The sequence below is a fragment of the Glycine soja genome, chromosome 14, assembly GCF_004193775.1.
Source record: "Glycine soja cultivar W05 chromosome 14, ASM419377v2, whole genome shotgun sequence".
NCBI lineage: Eukaryota > Viridiplantae > Streptophyta > Magnoliopsida > Fabales > Fabaceae > Glycine > Glycine soja.
The window spans coordinates 43,105,199-43,112,162 of NC_041015.1; the positions used below are offsets into that span (position 1 = coordinate 43,105,199).

At 36.1% G+C, this 6,964-nt stretch overlaps 1 pseudogene; it reads left to right on the forward strand.

Annotated features, from left to right (window-relative positions):
• The first annotated feature begins 2,419 nt into the window (after positions 1-2,419).
• Positions 2,420-4,280, forward strand: LOC114384086 (annotated as a pseudogene).
• The last annotated feature ends 2,684 nt before the right edge of the window (positions 4,281-6,964 follow it).

The window sequence follows — 6,964 nt, forward strand, 5'->3', positions numbered from 1 at the left end:
ATGAAAACTATTATGCTCTTGCAACCATCACCATGCTCATTTTTGGGTGAGAAACCATCAAAAAATCTTTGTGAGTATGGATGTAAGGGGCAACCTCTTGTGTATTATTCAATACGTATATATGTGCTTGATTGATTTCATGTCGAGTCATGGTTAGAACATTGTAACCTGGTGTACCCTTATCTTTGCATCTGTCATCATGACAAGATTAAGGAAGCCCAACATTTTTCACTGATTCAATGTACTCTTAACAAAATTCAATGGATTCTTCAGCAATGTACCTTTCAACAATGGATGCTTTTGGTTGGTATTGATTCTTGGTATAACCTTTCAACACCTTTGTTTACCACTCAACTGGATACATCCACCGTAAATAAATTGAACCACACAACCTGATCTCCCTCACTATATGAACAATTAGGTGAACCATTATGTCAAAAAATGAAGGAGGAAAATACATCTCTAATTGACAAAGGATAATGGTAACCTCTTTCTCCAAATCATCTAACTTTTGAGGGTCAATGACTTTGCGACAGATAGCATTAAAGAAAAAGCACAAACGAGTTATGGCAACCCAAACTTTGTCAGGCAAGACCCTTTGAATGGCAACACGCAAGAGTTATTACATTAACATGTGACAATCATGAGATTTCAAGCCAACCAATTTGAGATCATTCACGGATACAAGGCTCTTGATATTTGAAGAGTATCCTTGTGGTACTGTCACACTCCACAAACACTGACAAAAACTTTTTTTCTCCTTTGTTGACATTGTGTGACAACCTGAGGGCAAATACGTTAACCAACCTTGTGATATCAGATGCAACTACTAACGTATACCCATGTCAACCAAATCTTGACGACACTTCAAACCATCCTTTGTCTTGCCTTTAATGTTAACAAGAGTGCTAATTAAACTATCACAAACATTTTCCTCAACATGCATCACGTCTATACAATGTCTAACATCAAGATCGAACCAGTATGGAAGATCAAAGAATATGGACCTTTTCTTCCATATGTTCTTCTCAGATGCATCCTTCTTTTGGGTCTTCCCAGAAATAGTTAGGATGTCCTTCACCCAATCATAAACTTCGTTTCCAGCTAAGGGTTTCGGCACACTTTCATACTTCTGGCTTCCATTAAAAGCTTTTTTCAATTGCTGATATGAGTGATAATGTTTGAGAAATCTTCGATGCCTAGTATATATTGTCTTCTTTCTATGTTTCGATTGGATATAGCTTGTTTCTTTCTCACATACAGGACATGCGTGATGTACTCTGACACTATATCCACTCAAATTCTCATATTCTAGAAAGTTGTTAATGGTACAAAATACCATTGTACGCAACCTGAACATCTGTTAGAGATTCCCATCATACACATCAACCTCGTCTACCCATAATTTTCTCAAGTCTTCAATCAAGGGAGTCAGATAAACATCAATATCATTTCCTGGCTATCTTGGAGCCGCTATCATCAAACACAACATAATGTATTTTCTCTTCATGCACAACTAAGGAGGGAGATTGTAAATCATCAGCAAAATAGGCCATGAACTTTGGTTAGTGCTTAAGTTACCAAAAGGATTAATGTCATTCAAAGCAAGTTTGAGCCTCAAGTTTCTAGGCTGCTCCCCAAAATCTAGAAACAGTCGTTCAACGGTCTTCCATTGGGGTGAATCAGCTAGATGCCGAAGCAATCCATCACTTTTTCTACCATCTGCATGCCATGTAAGACTTTTGGCATCATGTCCATTAGCAAACAATCGCTTAAACCTTGGAATTATCAAAATATACCATCACACCTTTGTTGGACAATCATTGGTTGCGGTTGCATGTTGACTGCCTTCTTCATCGTTCACTTTGTACCGTGATACACCACATATGGGGCATTTGCGCATGTCGACAAACTGATTTTTGTACAATATGCAATCATTAGGGCATGCATGTATTTTCTGGTACTCCATACCCACATGACATAAGATCTTCTCCACCTTGTGGTGATTTTTCGGAATGTATTATTTGTAGGAAGCATCATCTTCAACATGAAAAGAAATTCAGTGAAGCTTTTGTCACTCCACCCAAATCTTGCCTTCAAGTCGATGAAACAATTCGCCGAGCTCTTAACCTTGGTGTGAATGTTAAGATGATTACATGTAACTAATATGCCTCATTCCCTTATCTAAGAGGAAGACTATATTTGTTATAAAATAACATATATTATCATAGTCAAACATCCCTAATTTAATGTCATGTACTTTTGTTCTACTCCCTAGGTGATCAACTTGCCATAACTAAGGAAAAAGGAAGGAGACTTGGAAAGGAAACAAATATGTACCCATCTGCTTCATTGCTGGGTCAACACAAAGATGCAAGTATTGTCGCACTTCCCGTAGAAGAGCTGATTAAGAAGGCAGATGGATTCATTGGAGTTTTTCCAAGTTCAAATCTATGCAATATCTATCACAATCCGTATAGTGGTAAGTAGAGTGTTGTTGTCATTATTATAAGTAATTCATTATGGCAAGAAATGAATATTGATCAGTATGGTTTTTTTGTTTATGAATGTAGTTTGGCTTCATGTTTATTGCATTGGTCTAAAAATTTGACTTCTCACCGTTCATGATTTTGATTATTGCCATTCTCAATGATGGTAAAGTTCTTATTTCCTTGAAATATACCATGAAATCACTTTATATGCTAAAAGGGACAACGATGATCTAAAACAACATTTGTCATACTATCAGGAACAATCATGACAATTTCAATGGACATGGTTAAGCCATCTCCCATGCCTGATAACTGGAAACTAAATGAAATCTTTGCTACTGGGGTTGTGCTTGGAGGTTACTTGGCACTGATGGTTGTTATATTCTTTTGGGCAATCAAAGAGACGACATTCTTCCCTGTAAGAAATATTTACCTTTCATTGCTTCCATATTGTATTTTAATGTTCTTGTTTCGGTTCAAAATGTCTGACAACATTCCCTTGTTCATCACCGAAGGACAAATTTGGAGTTAGATCATGACAATCTATATGAAATGACTGCTTCTTTGTATCTACAAGTCTGTATAGTTAGTCAGACTTTGATACTTTTCACCCATTTGCACAGCTGGTCCTACATCGAACACCCTCAATTGCCGTTAGTGGTTGCTTTCATTATTGCTCAGCCAGTAAGAATGACAATATATTCCATCATATATGATAGAATTGGATTTATGTAACTGAGATTTGATCAAATTATGATGTTACTATTTTCATTATAAGAACTAAGAGAGAAGGGTGGAGTGATATTTTTTAGCTTATGGTCATGCAAATTGCTACAGTAATATCACTGTATGCCAACTGAGGCTTTGCAAAGATCCAAGGAATTTGTTGGGGTGATTTGGCTTTACAGTATTGTCTTATATTTCCCACTTCACCTCATGAAGTTCACTATCCACTACATCTTGAGTGGCAAAGCTTGGAACAATCTCCTAGAAAGCAAGGTATTTGCATGATTTATTCACTCTTACTTGTTCTAGAATGGCAAAGTTTCGATGAATAGGTTTCAGATTTGTTACTGTTGTATGAAAATTAATGTTGGTGACAGACTGCCTTTACCACCAATAAAGACTATGGTAAAGAGGAGAGGGAAACTCAATGGGCTTTTTCTCAAAGGACCATGCATGGACTTCAACCTCCAAAAACTTCTACTATCTTCAATGAAAAGAGAAATTATAGAGAACTCACTGAGATTGTTGAGTAGGCCAAGAGGAAAGCTGAAGTTTCAAGGTAAGCTACCACATTTCCTATCATATTAATATTTGTCTAGGTTATCTAAAATGAGAAACTCACTTTAGAAGGTAATTAAACTAAGTTATAAAGTTATATAAGTCATTGATGAAAAAATAACAGTTAATATTACAATATTACATGCACATACATAAGAAATTATGAATGTGTTGGAATATCAATCAATTTTCTTATCAACAAATAAGATTACTTATACAAGCCAATACCTCACAATTATTAAAATATGAATGACTAGCTAGACAAATGTTTCATTATTTGTTATATTCAGATAAGTGTTGGAGTGGAGCTAATACATTAAATTTGTATCTTTTTCGCTTACTGTTGTTGGCTTCGTGAGCTTCACACACTTAAGGGACATGTTGAGTTTGTGGTGAAGCTGAAGGGTCTGGACATTGACACAATCCAACAGCATTACACCGTGTAATAAACAACACAAGAACAATATAGATAGCAAAAGGACCAAAATTCAATGATTGAAATAAACGGAGAAACAAGGAAAAGGCCTAACTCTTTTTATGCTTACTAGGTAGGGAAAGGAAGCCTATGATATATATCTCTCTCAGTCTGTTTATCTTTCTTTCATGTCTTTTCAAATGTTTTGGTCTAAATTTTTGCTTCGATGCTTGGGGACAATGGTGTTAGCTTTAATCCTTCATTTTCATATGCTTTTAGGTCCTTCCCTCAACCAAGGTGGTTAATGTTTAATGTATTTCAATTTAAAGTGGCAAGTGACTAGACAATGAGCTTATTGGGAGTTTTACGGTGGGAGAATAAGAGTTTATGGAAAAGCTTTAATGGCATGTTGCAAAATTTGAAACTTTGACTTGATCTCAACATAGAATTTTTTATGTTATTTGTCTATAACTGTTTTGGAAACATTCCACCAAAAAAGATCCAGTTCTAGGGTAAAAGACTGCAAAATTTTAAATGCTTTGAAGATGTGTCCACCATTGTCCTAGTCCTATCCATGGGGTGACTAGTTATTATTGCTTTGAAAAATTTATGTAGTGCTTTTTATCTTCTTTGAATGAAGGTAACATTATTAGAAAATACACTTTCAACATTGGTTATTTACGGCATTCTACATCGATTTTAAAACCGATGTTGAAAGTACCGATGTTGAATGTATTATTGTTAACATCAGTTTTTCATAAAAATGCTAACATCGGTTTTCTAAATAAACGATGTTATATATAAAGAACTACAGCAAAATAAGTGTATACATGATGACCGTTGACATCGGTTTTCTAGAAAAACCGATGTTAACTAATAGATTAACATCGGTTTTCTAGAAAAACCGATGTTATCTATAGAAAACTGATGTCAACGGTCATCATGTATTCACTTATTTTGTTGTAGTTAGTTATATATAACATTGGTTATTTATAAATAATCGATGTTAACGTTTGTACATTAATATCGGTTATGTATAAATAACCGATGTTATTAGAAATAACCAACATCGGTTTCTTGAAAAACCGATGTTAAGGTATATGTTGACATCGGTTTTTCTAAATAACCGATGTTGTTTACTATATTAACATCAATTTTTATTAATAACTGTCGCAACATGCCCTTTTGCGGGCGAGCGAGGCGAGGCTCACGGGTGCGTCTTCCAAAGGAGGAAAATGCACAGAGTCACCACCAACGTTTATTTGTGGAAAACGTCAGAAAAACCGAAGGAAACCGGTCAAAAAGAATATTCTGAGTTCGGGAGTTGTATTTACGTTTGAGGAAGGTATTAGCACCTCTCATGTTTGTCTCAAAGGACAACAACCTTATTTTTAGAATTGTGTGAAATTGTGTTACCCTAAACTTTTATTTTTTATTTTTTTGAGGTTGACAAAAGCGGGTCTCTTGCTCCTACGTACCCTCCATCGAAGAGGAAATCAGACCTACGTAGTTCTTTTTAAGGGTGAATCAAGCGATTCTTTTTACTTGGAAGGTGATCATTTTAAGGCGTTGGACCTTAAAAATGATCCATTTACTTGGTAAGAAAAACTGAGATATTGAACTTTTCAAATCCCTTTTTTAGTGATTTTTTGTGGACGAGCTTGACTTTGCGGGTTGATTTTAGCCTTAGTTTCACTTTAGTTATTAGTCAATTCAATTAAGAAAGAGAAATCCCAAAGAGAAACGTCCGATTGATTTTTTCGCTTTATTTTACTAAAAGGTAATTTTTGATTATTATATTATTATTTTACCTCTTTTTGGTTTCCAACGTGGTTACGGCATGACCGAACGGTCGGATTTTATTTTAACAGAAATTAATGGATATTACAATTCAAATGATCGGTGGAAATTTATTTTATTTTTTGATTAGGCGAGAAAACGGCTTAAACGATCGGTTAAAGCTCGTCAAAAATGGAAGAAAAGAAACCGAAATTGAACGAAATAAAAATGAAAGCCAAGAAACAAGAAATGAATTAAAAGTCTCGGATATGGAAACTTACCCGTTGAAGAACGAAGAACGAATGAAGAACGGTGAATAACGGAGGAAAACCTTCACGGATTTGCTTACGGAAACATCTCGGAAGCGTTACGGAAGCACCTCGGCTTGGATTTTCTTCACGGAAACAATTTTTTTCACCCAAAACAGCTGAAATACATCACTAGGGGGATCCCGGACCCTTAGAACAGCCCCCTTCAGCCTATTTATAGGAAAAAAGGGGAGGAGGTTGCCGCCTAGCTCGCCCAGGCGAGCTGGGTTGCTTCCTCCAGAAGAAATCCAGCTTCGAAAATACTCTGGAAGGCCCAATTTCAAAATTTCAAAAATGCTATTTGCACCCCACCCATTTTTGATAAGTTCACCCCCCTTCTTTCGTAATTTACGATAAAGTTACGGAAGCCTTACGAAAGCCTATAGGACTTGATTTTCTTCTTTTTTTTCTCTTCCTTCTCACCCATATTAAGTGAAATATGCTTATTTAGGGTTATGGGAATTTTACGGAAGCATTACGGGTGTCCCGAAAGCCCCGGAAGCCCATTTTTTAACAAAATGGGGGAGGTGGTTGCCACCTAGCTCGCCCAGGCGAGCTAGGTTGCTTCCACCTTAAGCAAGAAATTGACCAAAAACCTCTAGAAGGGCCCAGATTCGAAAATTACTATTTGCACCCCCATTTTACTAAATACACCCCCTTTTCTTTTTTTTGGGTGATTCTTTTTC